Source organism: Agelaius phoeniceus, chromosome 8 (assembly GCF_051311805.1).
Source record: "Agelaius phoeniceus isolate bAgePho1 chromosome 8, bAgePho1.hap1, whole genome shotgun sequence".
NCBI lineage: Eukaryota > Metazoa > Chordata > Aves > Passeriformes > Icteridae > Agelaius > Agelaius phoeniceus.
Window position 1 is genome coordinate 2,472,501 of NC_135272.1, and position 9,315 is coordinate 2,481,815.

Below are 9,315 nucleotides of genomic sequence, written 5' to 3' on the forward strand. Positions count from 1 at the left end.
TCCTTGTTCACGGGGAAGAATTGCAATCCCCGAACCCCATCAGGAATGGGGTTCAACCGGTTACCCGCGCCTGCCGGTGGAGGGTAGGCACAAGCTGAGCCAGTCACTGTAGTGTCCGTGTGGCCCCGGACATCTAAGGGCATCACAGACCTGTTATTGCTCAATCTCGGGTGGCTGGACACCACTTGTCCCTCTAAGAAGTTGGACGCCGACCGCTCGGGGGTCACGTAACTAGTTAGCGTGCCAGAGTCTAGCTCCTTATCGGAATTAACCAGACAAATCGCTCCACCAACTAGGAACGGCCATGCACCACCACCCACGGAATCGAGAAAGAGCTCTCAATCTGTCAATCTTGATCGTGTCCGGGCCGGGTGAGGTTTCCCGTGTTGAGTCAAATTAATCCGCCCGGGCCCCGGTTCGAGACTCGGCTCTGTTCCCCCGCATCCGCGCCCCATCGGGTTCGGACAATTTCGCCCTCTCTCTTTTCTCTCTCGCCTCTCTCTCCCTTCTCGCGGCTCAGCTCCAGCCGCACCGCCACCCGGTGCTGCTCGTAGCTGCCACCCGCACGGGCGCTACCTGGACCGGGGCCGGCACCGTCACCTCGCATGGTTTTTTAAGGACACCTGAAGGCTCGCGGGGCCACACGGCCGTCACACAGCTCGGGACGGTAAAGACGCCCTTCCCCAGGCCAGCGGGAGGAGCGACACCCCGCCTACGATGGGAAGCGAATTGGAAAGGAGACTGCCCTGCCCGAGCACCGGACCCCCCCCTGCCGTGGCTTCCCCGTGACAGAGAAGCCTTGGAAGGAGAGCCGGCCCGCCGGGGGCCCTCTCCGATGCCACCTGAAAAGCCACACCGATCAGGCGTGGCTCTGGGAAGGAGCTACGCCAACGGCGACAAGGGCCCCACGGCCACGCTCCTGGGACAATGGAGACGGACGCCCAGCCCACCTGTGGATCGGATTGCTCACGGCAGCAGAGGAGTGTGGGGGGTGCTGTCACCCGCCCGCGGCCAGCAACGGCTCCCCTTTAGGCTAGGCAACGGCAGGACTGGACGGGGCCCTGCCGGGCCAGGGGGGGACTTGGTGGCCCTCCCCCACCTTCCGGCCCGGGGAAACCGGCCGACTGTGCGAGATAAAGTTCCACTGACCTGGCGCCACGGGCCACCGGCTTTTGCCCGGCCTCGCGGCGGTCGGCTTTCCCTTCTGGAAAAAAAAGCCAGGGGACAGCACGATAAAAAAGGCACACAGACGCGCGTTCGAAATGACCCATGCTAGCCACGGGGGCAAAGGGGCCAGGGGCCCGGGGGGGGGGGGGGTCCGAGGTACGCGCCTTACTGCCTCCCCACGACGGACCCACCGGCATCCCGCTCGCGCCTTCGTCGCAACGCTTCTCGGTGCCGTGGCTTAGGGCCGTGAGAGAAAAATAAAAAGGCCCGTGGAGGCCTGGTGGGCGCCCCCCCAACTCCGCCCGCCTCAACAAAAAGCAACGGACCCGGCGCGGCAAACCCGGCCCCGGCCAGCAGAAGCGGCTCAGTCGATCTGGCCACGACCGAGGTAGGCGAGGCGCCGCCGCCTCGCCCAGGACCAGTCCGGGGGGGGCTCTCTGTCGGGTGCCGGGCCCGTAAAAAAAAAAAAAACAAACAACTAGGCCAAAAAATTCTGCCCGCCACAACTCGGGTCCCTGGCTTAAGGCCAAGGAAGGGCGACGGCTTCAACAACGTGGGCTGGGGACCACCGCCGCCACCGAGGCGGACCCACAGGCCCAAAACAGCAGCAAATGATTCTGGAGCAGAGGCATTGCTTGGAGAAAACTCTCCCCTGCTCTGTCTGGGCAATCCTTAACCAGTGTGTTATATGGCTCTTGCTGCCAATTTCTTGCTCAACAGTGGGATAGATGAATCTGATTCGTGCTAACAATTGTAACTATATTTTAAATATTTTAGAAAATATTTGCTAAAAAGTAATCGAGAAAAAGGATATGGAATCAGTGTCACAAAACAGAATTTTTCAGATGTTCATGAGAAAACAGGATGCAGGATGTAGTTGGAGATAAGTAACATCCCAAAAGGCAATAGGCCTCAGGATAATTAAAAAATCGGCCTTGAAATGGACAAAATTGGGATGATTCCAGGTATCTATGAAATCATAAGGCTTCTTTTTGGAATATAATGCTGGCTTCTATAACACAAGTCTTGGGGTGCATGTGCAGCTTGTAGGGTTCTTCAAGGGACAGTGATGAGGAGGAGAAGCCTTTGTGGGAAGCGACCACCAAAACCAAAAGACCCCTTAGAAACAAGCAGAGCATGCACTGTGCAGTACAGTGACATAGATTTCAAGAATCAAAAATAGGAGGAGATTGACAGAAAATTAGTGATGAATATGTATTAGCATCCAGTCTAGAAGTTGTGTTTGGATTCTTTATCTTTTGAATGGGAGGCAGGGTGAGAAAACCCCCCTGTATCCTGACTGGTTTTGCTTATGCTTTATCTAAACCACTGCCAAATTATTTTGTATCTGCTTGATTCTATTTGATTGCATGATTTCATATAAAATTGCTGCTCAATTAAAATTGCTGCTAAATTCTAATGTTGGTTTATTAAATTAGACATATAGGGACCTCATTCATAACAACAGCCCACCTCAGTCACCTACCCGTTGGGACTGTGCTTTCTACTGAGCCACTCCTGCCAGAAAAGCAGCTTCAAACACACCTCCAAGAAGGCACTGATCCAGATAAAGCACATCCATTCCCCTCTGCCCAGGGCCAGTCCCCTGTACATCTGGCAGCCTGCAAAATCTAACCCCAATGTGTTGGACCCCTCAGGGTCCAACACATTGTTCCAGCCCAAAGCATAAAGGCAATTTGTTTTGTTAAAGCTGAAGTCATTCCTGCAGGTCCTCGGCCTTCCAAGGCCAACGCTGCCACTCCAGAGGGAATCCTGTGACCCCAAGCATTTGATGGTGACCACACCAAAGCAAGAGGTGGCTCCTTCAGCAGGAGAATGGCACATGGCAATGCTGTGCCTTTGTGTCCCCAGCCTTCCCCCCATTGTTTCAGCAATGGTAGCTACACTTAGGCAGCTTCAGCAGAGCTTATTTGTGTTGGCTGAGTGCAGATCAGGACTCCCAGCCCACCTCTAACAGCAGCTTGCAATGACAACAGGACCTGCACACTGAGGTATTTGGCTGGAGGCAAGCCTGTCACAAGCACACACCCTCTTCAAACTTCCCATCAAACAGAAAGGAGAAGAGCAGGAAAAGGCTACCTTTGGACCAGTCTTCCCCAGCTCTACACATGGGCCAATTCTGGGTAGAAAACTCCCGCCAGTGCTGGCCTTCTTCTTCATGGTGAGAAACTTCTCCCACAGGAACTTAGAGGGAAGCAGCTGAAAGGCAAAAATAAACCAGCTAGAGCCTCAGAGTTGGGCTTGTTCAGAAAGGCTTTTCTTGAACAAGTGGCACTGCTGAACAATTTGTGGTCACATTGTCCAGGACAGTCCTGGAAGCTCTGGAAGTTGCTTGCTGAAATACTCAGCACCAATAAATTAACAATACAGAGTGCAATACACATACTCCAACCACATGGCTCTGTCCCATCAGCTTCTCCATGATTGCATGTGACATGGTTGGGGATTTCTGCTCTTTGGGCATTTCTTTCCTCTTTAGGTTCATTGGATTGAGGCAGTGACCTTTTCAAAGAAGGGGGACGAGTTCTCAGAACTGCCCTGACTCCATCCCTGTACAGCACTGAGAACTCACAGCAAGGAGATAGCACTGCTGGCTGAGTCCAAGAGAGGCAAGAAAGGAACGTTGTACCACGAGTGAGGAGCACAGGAATGTGTCCAAGCTGTAGTTCTCTCTGTTAATTAGCATTTGTTTTCTCTCTCTGGGCTCACAGACCCCTGCAGAGAAGAAAACAGAGGGATCTCCTGGACAGAGCCTCAGCACTGGGGCATCTTCAGTCAAGTGAGCTCCAGACACCAAGGGACATTTGTGACCTTGGCTCCAGAGAGCAGGAAAGAACTGTACAGCCCTCAAGATTCCTACCAATCCAGAGCTTTCAAGAGAAGCCAACTCCTTTGGGAGAGATACCATCAACACACGGTAAACCAAAATCAGGGGACAATTCCCAGCACAGGAAGATTTCCACCATCCTGCAGAACAAAGGTGTGATGGTGTTCACAGGGGTCTTAGGATGAGGGAAGAGACGAGGATCTCACTCCATGGTTCAGCAGGCTTGATTTATTATTTTGTGATATATAATTTATTAAAACTACACTAAAAGAATAGAAGGAAGGATTTCATCAGAAGGCTGGCTAAGAATAGAAGAGGAAGGAATGATAACAAAGGCTTCTGGCCTGGACTCTCTGTCTGAGCCAGCTGGGCTGTGATTGGCCATTAATTACAAACATCCAACCTGGGCCAATCCAAGATCCACCTGTTGCATTCCACGGCAGCAGATAATCATTGTTTACATTTTGTTCCTGAGGCTTCTCAGCTTCTCAGGAAGAAAAATCCTAAGGAAAGGATTTTTCATAAAAGATATCTGGGACACAAAGGTGCTGAGACATTTTCTTCTGGACGTGCTGCAGCAGATAACTTGCTTTGCTGTACACTGTGTCTGCAGGGCTGGATCCGTGCCCACACAGGAGCTGGGAGAGAACAGCTGCTTTGGAAGCTCTTCCAGCAGGGACCAGCCCTGTCTCACAGGGCTTTGGGCAGAGTTTGAGCTTCCCGCCCAACATGCTCAGGTGCCCAAGGGCAGCTTGGTCTTGACACCAGCAGGGGGCTATTTACAAATCACAAACGGGACAGGACTGCTGTGGAACTGCCTTGAGCTGTTTTATTTTCCAGCATCACTCTCATTACATGGTTATGACAATGGGAAGATGCCAGCAGCTCACATCCCAGGCAGCAGCCCAAGAACTTAATGTTACAACTTCCTTTATAAGTTTCTTGACCAATCACACAAAGCAAAAGCACATTGACAGTAGTTCTATCCAACCACTATAAGCACACGTACCTTTGGTTAAAACAATGCTTGCTTATTTTGAATACGAGACCTGCTTGTAAGCCTTAAAGCACAATGCACAGAGCTCCATTATTAAGCTTTAACCCTCCTAATCTCTTGCTAGATAAACTTTTCTGTAGCTTAGGCAGTTATTCTAGACAAGCATTAATACACAGACCATTGTTCTATTTGTCCTTGCTTTTCTACTTTTTAAATAATTTTTCTGCTGACCTATCTCATGGCAGTTGCCTAGCTCTAATCACAGTTCTACTGTATCTGAGGCTTGTCTTTTGCAGCTTTCCCAAAACCCTCTAATTTTGTAGATTCCCACAGTTCCCCCTCTCTGTTCATCTCTAAAGAAACCTTCATAATTGTGTCATTTATTACTTGTGTTTCGTAGCCTTACTATAATATTTCTGCTTATTACCTACTTGAAGCATTTTCTTGCTTGCATTAAAGCAGGGGCAGGGAGAGCAGGGACACCAGGGCAGTTTGCAGCCTTAACACAGCCCACTGGGTACTTACAGTGAAAGATGTCAGTCTTTCTCTGGACAAAAGACGAGGTGTCGAGGTCTTCTTTGGGAATCCAGAAGCCATTTTGAAGTCAGGATCTCCCAGATGAGTGACAATGCCTCAACAAAACTGGAAGAAGCAACAATGGAACTCTGAAAATCCAGAACCCAATTCATGGCAGATTCAAGGCATATACTGGTGCTAAAAATTTTCTATGATTTGAAAGTAGCTAAGTGCTTGTTTGGTCTAAGTAGCTAGTATGTTAGGCCTCTAGTTGGACTTTATTTGAACTATAGGGCTGCCTTGTGCAATTCAAAGATGGATCATACTGAAACCTGGAGCTAAAAATCTGAACATTAAGAATAGTTAGAACAGACAAAGCTGCAGCCTAAATATTACTTTAAAATAGCTAGAGTGGACATCCTCTTCTTTAGGCTAAAGCACCCCTGATCTCTCAGCTGCTCCTCACAGGACTTGGGAGAGACTGGAATGTTATGGCTAATGGCTTAAAAGTTGTTATAAAGGACTTTCTGCCCATTGGGACAAAACTGTATAAAGAGGCTGCGACCACCCAAGCCCACCCTTCCCTGAAAATGCCTCTGGACTGGAACTTGGCACTGGGAGTTAAGCTGCCTAAGGGAACTTGAGACAAGACAAAGGTGACACTATTGTCCCATTAGCTCAGGGCTGGGGAGAAGTAAACAAGGCTGCAGAGAAAAACCTATCCACAACAAAGCCAAACCCAGCAGCTGTCCTGAAAATCAGCTCTGTCTGCCTTCAAGGTGGGCAAGTCATAGCCACAGACTCGTCTGCTGAGGCCAGGTTTGCACACAAACCTCCCTTCAAAGACCTCCACAGTGCCCCCAGACCCATTCCTGAGGCCTTGCACCAGACGACTGCAGGGCACACAAAGTAACACAACAGATCTGAAAATCCAGAAGCCAATTGATGCCAGACTCAAAGGACAGACAGATGCTAAAGATTTTCTATTATTTGAAAGTAGCAATAGACAGAGTCTAACTTGCCCCACCCCAGGGAGGCACCTGGGAGGTACCACCTTGCCCAAATCTGCAGGAATCCATTGGAGTCTTAGGTTTTGGGAGACCTCACCACAGAGAAGACCAGAAGAGGATTTTATGGTATGCCAATGGGATCCATGGAATGGTGATGTTTTTCACTTCATCTGTCACTCTCTTTCTTCCCCTTCTTCCCAACCCCCCATCACCCCCCCACCACCCCCCCCGCTTCTTTTTCTTTTCCTTTCTCTCTCTCTTCCTCCTATTTACTGTTACATAAAATCCAGACTATTGATTTTGGCATATGGTCTCATTTGCCCCTCAATTGACAGGCCTCTCCCTAATAATTGTAATAACCAGATGATAACAACCCACTGAAACTTGATGAAACTTGAACAGACCTCATTCACCTTTCAGCAGTTTAAGCAACCACTAGACGGGAAAAAAAAGTATAGACCAGTACATTTAGAAAATGTTGCATTCCTTCAGTGCAAAAAAAAAAAAGCACAATCAGTAGAGCATATATTGTTCATCCACTCAGCTGTGCATTGTGGTGGTGTTCACAGGGGTCTTAGGATGACGGAAGAGATGAGGATCTGACTCTTGATTTATTATTTGATGATATATATTCTATTAAAATTATACTAAAAGAATAGAAGAAAGGATTTCATCAGAAGGCTAGCTAAGAATAGAAAAAGAAAGAATGAATAACAAAAGCTTGTGTCTCAGACAGAGAGTCCTAGCCAGCTGACTGTGAGTGGCCATTAATTAGAAACAACTCTAGGAGACCAATCACAGATGCACCTGTTGCATTCCACAGCAGCAGATAACCATTGTTTACATTTTGTTCCTGAGCTCTCTCAGCTTCTCAGGAGAAAAAACCCAAAGGAAAGGATTTTTCATAAAACATGTCTGTAGCAGTGCAGACAACTGAACTGCTGCACCAGAAGACGGGCATTATCCCATCCTGTATTTCCCTTTGGCATTCTCTCTCAGAGTGCAGATGAGACAAAACCAAAAAGTTCAACTTGAGTCAATCTTTACCTCCAAAGGAAATTCAGGAACTTCCTGCAGAGGCCAATGCTCTGCACGCTGATGAACTCCTTGCAGAGGCCAATGCTCTGCACGCTCAGGAACTTTGCAGAGGCCAATGCTCCGCGAACAATTCCCCTGGCGAATCGCCCGGTGAAGCCGCCTGCAGGAGCCCAGGCTGCGCACAAGCAGCCAGGGCCGCGTTCTCAGGCAACTGAGGCCGCGCCGCTGTCACAGACGCTGCCGCCGCCTTCGTGGTTTCCAGGCACCCGCGGAACCTGGCAGCCGCCGCCCTTTCCCGGATCCTGCCCCTCCCGGCCCCGCACGCCCCCCAAGATGCTGCCGGGGCTCGGGGGCTTCGTCTGCCTGGGCTGGGCCTCGGCCTCCCCTGCGGGAAAAGGTGAGGGGGGGTCCCCGGGGGTCGTGTCCCCCCGGGAGCGTGTGTGAGTCCCCCATGTCCCCCCCAAGCTGGGGTTACCCCTTTTCTCGGCCCAGAGCTCCTGAGCCAGCTCCTGCTGCCCCCTGGGACCCCCTTGAATGCCCATTCCTGGGCACTGGCACCCTTCGCATCTCCTTCCCCAGTTCCAGGACCCCCTGCACCCCCTTATCCTGCCCCGACACCCCCTGCATCCCCTTTCCCGGGTATCCGCCTCTCCCGGCCCCTGGATCCCCCGTTTCCATGAGCCCGGGGACCCCCGGACCCCATTCCCGGCCAGCCCGGGGCACCTCAGCCCCAGGCCTTCCTTTGCCCGGCGAGCGGTGACGTCACTGCAGACTCGGGCCACCATTGGCCAGCAGCAAAGAGCGGCGCCAATGGCGGGGCCGGAGGCGGCTCAGGGGCCGTGAAGAGCCTTGAGCTGTGAGGGGCCATGAGGGGCCATGAAGGGCCGTGAGGTGTCACTCTTGCGCCCAGAATGACACAGGAACAGGCAGGAGGCAGTATTGCAGAAAGACTAAAAGAAGGTTTAATTCAAGAGAACCGTGCGGTTTTTATAGAGTGATACGATATATTCTGTTTGATTGGCTAGTTAACAAAAACACATTCTTTATACACCGTCCTTGAGAAGAAGAGAAAGATGAAGCAGAAGAACACCACCTGCAGATTGTTTATACTGAAGTTCTCACATTCTTACAACTTGCTAATAATTCTCACAAGCTGCTATGAGAAACACTTGCTGTTTCTCTCTCTCTGTCCCATGGCATCCACAGTGAGGGGCTGTGAGGGGTCTTGGGCAACTGTGAGGGAGCCATGAGGGGCCTGTGAGGGACCATGGGGAACTGTGTGGTGTTATCTTTTTATACTAAAAATGACGTGTACACTATTTACAATAACTTCTCAATACTTATCACCTATGTTAGACAGTGAGTTTTTACTCTAATCTAAAAATGCCAACATCACTTTAAAAGATGGAGGGAGGGAGGGAGGGAGAGAGGAAGGAAGGAAGGAAGGAAGGAAGGAAGGAAGGAAGGAAGGAAGGAAGGAAGGAAGGAAGGAAGGAAGGAAGGAAGGAAGGAAGGAAGGAAGGAAGGAAGGAAGGAAGGAAGGAAGGAAGGAAGGGTGATAAATGAATTTACTGGATTCAAGGATCATACAATTATAAATTTATTATTATTATTATTATGCAAGCAAGAATAAGCAAAGTTCAGTGCTGGGCGGCCGGGAATCTCCGCTCCTCTAGGCTCGCACCGTTCCTATCCCCAAAGTCCACCTTTTATTGCCTTTTTCTCCCGGGTCCAGGGAT